We start from the raw sequence: 7355 nt of genomic DNA, 5'->3' as shown, positions 1-7355 counted from the left end.
TGGGGGGGACCTGACCTTGCATGGAGGGAGCTCATGGACTCCATTTGCTCTGCTTCCCTTCCCTGTACAGCTAACTCACGCAGAACGCTAGAAAGGAATGGACTTTGTAAACATAAAAGCTAATTCTCCAAATGCTGGGCTTAGCTTCACTCTGATAAACATTCAATACATGTTTGTTGAATTGAATTGCTGAATTGAATTATGCTACAAAAAAAGCAAGGATTAGCAAGAATTCCCAGTACTAACCAGTATTCATTCAATTTCCCTGTGTGTGCAGAGAGAACCCAGGCTGGGTTTGCCAGATCTAAGTGTGTAAGAGCTGGGAGGAATCGAGGGACACCTTGTCACACTGGCTATAACTTTACAGAATGGGAAATCAAGGCCACGAGAAGGGAAAGATTGTTCAAGATCGCATATGAAAAACTGTCAGATCTAGAGGCGTCAGCATCCTGATTCCCTGAGTGATTGAAACCACGATGGGGTAAGAGGTAGCTTACAAAGCTAGAGGCTGTTCTCTGTGTGAAACATCCTAAGGATGGAAACATCTTCCAGGTATCCATTAGTGTTCTATTATCAGACCAGTCTCCAAGACCCCAGAGTCTTTCACACCCCACACCATAAACGTCCATGTCTGGTAAATGCTGATTTCTTGCTCCATTCAACGTTCTGGAAAGGCGTCCACATTTCTCTTTGGCGAGCCACTCTCTCTCCCTTCCAGTCTCAGTCCATGAGGTCTGGGAATGACAGAAACAACCCGCTTCCAGAGAACACAGTCACATTTCTCAGGCCCAGCCAATCAACTCCTCCAGCTCCCTGGGTGTTATGAGTGATTCAGGGAGGAACCTGAGATTCCCAGGTGGCTCAATGTCTGATAGGATATACCTTACGTGTTATTAATGGAACATGACTTATTGGTGGAGCCCAGGTCATGTGACCACACTTCAATGGAGGCTGAGAACATGAATGTATGCCACTTTCTATTCCTTTAGTGGGAAACAGGCTCCTTCCACAGTCATGGGAAGGACGTCCAAACATAGATTGGATCAACAAATACGTGCTTCTGCCACCTTGGGACAGCTTCTAACTCCATGCTAAGTGCAACATTCAAGACATTATGCCATGAACTTGACATGGCCCAACAGTGGTGGGAACCGTTATCTCCACCCTAAGATGGAGAAACTGAGCCCTGGAGAAGCCCTGTTCCTGGGCACACAGAAAGGACATGATGGAAGCCTGTACTTCAAAGCCCAGAACCACACAGCCGATTTGAATACATTGAGTATCTATTGGGAAGTCAAATGGATCAGGACTATGGGAACCTGCAGGAATCTTGGGGGTGTAAAACTGAGGGGTCTCCCAAGACCTGATCCTGAGATAGAGGTTTAGTAATAAGGACCCTGGACAAGGTAGAAAAGTCTGGCCCTGGAGTGCCAAAGAAAGACTGTGAATGTGACGGGGCAGGGTCAGTATGGCTCTCACTTGCCTGGGACAGTCATGGAAACCAACTTCAGAGTCCGGTGAGCAAGAGAGTTGAAGGTGGCCCCGTGAAGGACATTCCCTCTACACTGTACCCAGAGGTTAAGGATGCAGGCGGCATTGCCCTGGACTCCTGGGCAGAAATATCCTGGGGTGGGGACTCCCTCCCAGCGCCATTCCTGTAGACCCCATGAAGTTCTGCACAACAGGGCCCAGAGCATTGTTGGAGGTGCTCAGATCAGTGTCATCCCATGGGACACTGGTTTGTGATGAAACATGAAGGTCTCTAAAACACCTAGAGAATGGGGAGGTTTAAAGAAGCAAGTGGTCCTGTGGTAGCAAGTCCTTACAAGAATCCGAGAAATTCAATGGTGAGGTCCATAGGCTGTGTCACACAGTGCTCTGTGTATCTTCTATAGGCTGTTCCTGTCCACACCTTGCTCTGAATTCCATAAACTGAGTTGCCTTAACTAAAGACCCAGGAGCTTTTGCCATCTGACTTCTGGCTAGGTTCAATCACTGAGTGACACTAGCTTTTCTGTCTGCCAGAATTGCCACAGACTAACTCCACTGCCACATGGCCTTGGTCCATGGCAATCTTGTGACCAGCCCTCTCCACGTGACCTTCTGACTCTGGGGTCTGGTAATATCTCCTTCTCTGGCTATACCAGCCTAGGTTTATAGCATACTCTCTCTGAGCCTGTAGGCAAATCTGCCCCAGGTGGGGTCCCTACAGCCTGCCCATGCCTTTGTGAAAAGACCCAGCGTTAAATTCTCCATGTCCTCATTTTCATGCATTGATACTGAGTGACAGGAGGAAAGTGGAGCCCAGGAGGAGGCAGCTGGCCCTGAGACCTTGAATTTGGCACCATCTTCCCATGTTCCTTCTTTCAGTCAGATACACCCGCACCAGAGTGTTGCTGAGTTTCTGTAGATGCCCTGGAAATCTTGTCACAGTATTTTGAATAGTGTAACTTTGAGGCCCTGTCACGCTGGCCTTAGATCTTCATTACTGGGGAAAATGTCACAAACCAGGGAATTTCTACAAGTGATTGAGGGACCCATCATGGAACCAATGACTCCAGGGTCCAAAAGGAATGGGGGATTCCTAACCCTTCACAGTACCTGAGTTATGGAGGGTCTGAGCTGGCCCAAGATGGGAATCAGGCTGGGGAAAGGCTCCTTGATATACTGCAGCTGTGCTTGTCTCTCCTACATAGAGAAGGTTTGCAAGATTTGCCTCCTTTCCCCTCACTTCTCAGTAGAGGCAGCTGCAAATTCCCAGGTTCAGACAAGTTACAGTCAGCGTCTGTCCCCCCACCCACCCACAACTTCCTGCAGCTCTTGGCTCTATACCCTCTCACAGAGTTCAAGTGGTCCACAGATCCAGGCTGCGGCTGGAGAAGACATGGAGGACGGTCAGCTGCCTACTGCTGCATTTTGGGAGAAAGGGCTACGTGAGCACCCTGAAGGAGCTCCTGTCTGTCTCTCCCACCTTCGGGATCACAAATACACCCATGCCTATCTTACAGAGCCGAGATTGGCTTTGGTCTAGAAGTCCCAGCAACACCCAAAGGCTGGGGAAAGACACCTGTATCCTCACAGTCTCTCACTATGTTTCCTCCCCTGGATGTCCTGACAGTGTTAATGCTCAGTGTGCCCACCGTGGGGGCTGCAGACTTTCAAAGACATTATCCCTAGACAGGAGTTACAGTAGCCAAGAAATGTACAGCCCCAAGAACCATGTGATCTGAGCCGTGGCCTTAGAAAGCAGGACTTGAAACCAAGGATAGGGCCTGAATGGCCCTATGCCCAAGGACCTTTGCCCACTAGCGGGTCAGACTAAACAAGGCCTGGGACTAGAGTCATGACAGAAATCATTAGAAAGAGACAGCCCAGAACTGACTCAATGGAAACATGTCTAGCACCTTTGTGTGCAGCTGAACAGGCCATGCCGCTCACAACACAGTCATCCTGGGTCTCAGCACTGTGACAGCATTCAGGCAAGTGGCTGTAACTGGCCTAAGGAAGCAGCAGCCAGGCCTGATTCTGAGACGCCAGTTTAGAAAGGCTACTAGAAATTCAGTTTTGGAAAATGTCTCCTTCTTCCTTACTCTCAAGGCAATGACATGAGGGGACCCTGATGTGGCCATCTCCATTTACCCCTACAGAACAGCACAGGACCCTGCAAGGCCTCGGGGTGCCACCCCATAAATCCTCTTCTCACTGGAGGCCTATCAGATAATGATTTAAAGAACTAGTCACTGGCTGCAATTAAGCACAGAGAAAATAGATCAGTCCCATAATTTCCGTGTGTGCAAGGTCGGGCTGGATCCGTAATTAATGTTTGCGCCCGTTAATGAAATGCTCCACAGCTCTGCACTTCTGTCATTCATGAAGGTAATTTTTCAATTGATTAGTAAAATAATACTTGAAAAGTAAATGCACCTGCTTCTTCCCCGAAATGTCTCAGTCAACCGGACACACTGGTTGGGACACTAAAAAAATACCACTGCAATCCAGCGGAGACCAGGCCTGCACCATCAGCATGCAGAAACCCTGAGAAGGAGGCTAGGGTAAAAAGCAATTACAGCAGCCGTGGTGACCAGAATCCCTGGGCGACGCAGCGCTGCTGAGCAACTGTGGCAAGTCTGCCCAGTTCCCACCTGTGATGGACAGCAGGCCAGATGTGAGGCTTGGGGTTCCTGCCCAGCAGGAATGGGTGTGGGGGAGGGGAGGGGCTGCTGCAGAGCCCCGGTAGATTCTTGTGCTGTGGTGAGCAGGGTGACTATCCCACAGGGTGCTGTTGTTGGGGGGAAAGTCACAACCAGCGAGTTCCTACAAGTGATTGAGGGACTCGTCAACAGGTGTGCTAAGTGTGTGTGGGGGGGGGGTGCTTGGGTCAGGGTACCACGAGGCTGGGCACAGACGCTTCTTCCCAGGGCCTCTCTGGCCAGGACTACCTGCTCCAGCATTTCTCAGTTGTTAGTAAGTGAACCATTCAAATGGGCCTTATGTTGAAACCAAAACTAAAAATTTTGAAAATGACAATCATCTTATATTTTATTAACAATGGTGTTAATTGTAAGAAGAAAGACTCAAGGGTTGATTTGTTGCTGTTTTGTTTTTGTTTTTGTTTTTATGCCCCAAATATTTTAACAGTAGGAACCATCTTTCCACTCATGGAAGAGTCTCACCCCAGCATTGAGCCCACGATTGGACAAAACTACTCAAACCCTGCATCACTCTCCAAGAGTCATGTCTGTATCTGCCATTTAGAGATTGGGTGATCAATTATTGAACATCAAATACTGAACCACTTAGCACACACCCCTGACAATTGTTTCTGCTTTCAGCAGCTTTTCCAGTTGTCAGTGGCCTATCACGGGTGACCCGGCTGGCTCCTGCTGTGTCACTTCCATAGACATCATGAGATGTCGGTCTTCCCAGAGATCAGCTATTGCGATGAACGATATAATTTATGTTTTAATAAATGGGTGGCAATGGTGACCAAACTTCTCGGGGTGGGGGGGACTAATACCCCAAAGGGTGGACTAACTGATGAGTGTCTAAATAACATGTGTCTAAATAACACTAGCTTGTCTTGCATCTTGGAAACTAGGAACTGGGTGGCGAGCTTTGATGTGTGAGGACTCTCTTGGCCTGGACAAGGCTGCTTGGAGTGAACCTTGAAGGAAAGGTGTCTCCTAGTACCCTAAGCACAAGAAGCAGAACTTGCCGGCCATTTCAAGCAATAGGGACTTTTGAGAGCACATTGTTATAGATTCTCTCAGAGGACCAGGGTTGCAACAAACACGGAAGATGCTCACCTGTGGCATGGCCAGACAGGGTGACCGTCTTTGCTGCTGCGTCTGGTACCAGCCTAGGCCATAGACACTGTTGGGACAGTCTGCCTCTGTTCCCTTCCATCCTGACTCCAATCTGAATGCAGGCAAATGCAGATCCCTGGTCAGGACAAGGTCACACAGCTCTGCCCCTGCACTGTGGACAGGAAAAGGTTGGCACTCCAGTGGGTGCGGCATCCGTCCTCTGAGCTTCACTTAGAAAGAAACCATACCATGTAAGAAGAGGGTCTAGGGACTGGAGAGGTGGCTCAATGGTTAAGAGCACCTGCTGCTCTTGCATAAGACCTCAGTTCAGTTTCCAGCGCCCACCCATATCAGATGGCTCACAATGTTAGTTTCAGGGAGCTAGCATACTCTTCTGGCCACTACAGGCACCCGTACACACCACATGTGCACACGCTCATGCGAGCACACACACACACACACACAGAGAGAGAGAGGGGGGCACATACTAAATGAAAAATAAAACAAATGTAAGCCATGTCCTCTGGCATCTGTTGGGCACCTGCTACACCAGCTGCTCCCACAAGCCTGCTTACTCACCCTCTGCGAAGGCAGCCACAATCCCAGTTTTCAGAGGCGGAGACTGAGGTACACAGGGGTCCACCCATTAGGAGTGCTCACGCCAGGGGCGGGTTCCATTTTGTTCTTCTCATTATGATGTGGTCGATCCAAAAGGCGAGCCTGGTGAAGGGCCTCAGGCTGTCCCCGTGGGAAAATTCGGGCTGTGTACCAGTGGTCCAGGTCCTCACTCATACTGACTGAGAGCCAGGTGCCTCGCTGCACTCACACCTAGGCACACGCAGTAGTCTTTGAGTTTCTGAGGCCACTAAAGAAACCGCAGCTCGCTCAAAGGCCGTAACGGCTGGGGAACACAGATCGCTCCCACCCCGCAATTCCCAGTCATGATTCTGTCTGTGTCTCGTGACAAGACCATCATCATGTAGAAGCTGACCAGGGGCAAGACCAACTATGGCATACCACAGCGTGCGCTGCGAGGCCACGCCCACTTTGTCAGTGATGTCGTTATCTCCTCTGATGGCCAGTTTGCCCTCTCAGGCTCCTGGGATGGAACGCTGCGCCTCTGGGATCTCACAATGGGCACCACCACGAAATGATTTGGAGGCCATACTAAGGATGTGTTGAGTGTGGCCTTCTCCTCCGACAACCGGCAGATTGTCCCTGGATCCCGAGACAAGACCATAAAGTTATGGAATACTCTAGGTGTCTGCAAATACACCATCCAGGATGAAAGTCATTCAGAATGGGTGTATTGTGTCCGCTTCTCCGCGAACAGCAGCAACCCTATCATCGTCTCCAGTGGATGGGACAAGCTGGTCAAGGTATGGAATGTGGCTAACTGCAACCTGAAGACCAACCACATTGGCCACACTGGCTATCTGAACACAGTGACCGTCTCTCCAGATGGATCCCTCTGTGCTTCTGGAGGCAAAGATGGCCAGGCTATGCTGTGGGACCTCAATGAAGGCAAGCACCTTTGCACACTAGATGGTGGGGACGTCATCAATGCCTTGTGTTTCAGCCCCAACCGCTACTGGCTCTGTGCTGCCTCTGGCCCCAGTATCAAGACTTGGGACTTGGAGGGCAAGATCATTGTAGATGAACTGAAGCAAGGTTATCAGCACCAGCTGCAAACAGAGCCACCCCAGTGTACCTGCCTGGCGTGGTCTGCTGACGGCCAGACTCTGTTTGCTGGTTACACAGACAACCGGGTGCCAGTGTGGCGAGTGACTATTGGTACCCACTAAAAGTCTATGACAGAGTCTTAGAAATAAAGTGGCTGAGAATCATGTGGGATTTGAGACCTCAGTGGATTCAGTGTGCTTTCCTTGCTCGGGTCTCTGACCGACCCCGCCCTCCTGTTCCTCATCTTAAGACACGAAAAGCAGACTGTGTCAAAGGCTGCATGGTGGCCTTTTGTTCCAGACTGGCCCGCACAGAACTTCTGTTTGCTCATGCGTGAGCCTCCACCTCTCCTGTGGTGTCCCCAGC

At 50.0% G+C, this 7355-nt stretch overlaps 1 pseudogene; it reads left to right on the top strand.

Moving 5' to 3' along the window:
- Positions 1 to 476: 476 nt before the first annotated feature.
- LOC101827432 lies at positions 477 to 7111 on the top strand (annotated as a pseudogene).
- The last annotated feature ends 244 nt before the right edge of the window (positions 7112 to 7355 follow it).

The sequence above is a fragment of the Mesocricetus auratus genome, unplaced genomic scaffold (assembly GCF_017639785.1).
Source record: "Mesocricetus auratus isolate SY011 unplaced genomic scaffold, BCM_Maur_2.0 Super-Scaffold_100045, whole genome shotgun sequence".
In the NCBI taxonomy this organism is placed as follows: Eukaryota; Metazoa; Chordata; class Mammalia; order Rodentia; family Cricetidae; genus Mesocricetus; species Mesocricetus auratus.
The sequence above is the reverse complement of the archived record's forward strand: the minus strand, read 5'-3'. Positions and strand labels throughout refer to the sequence as shown.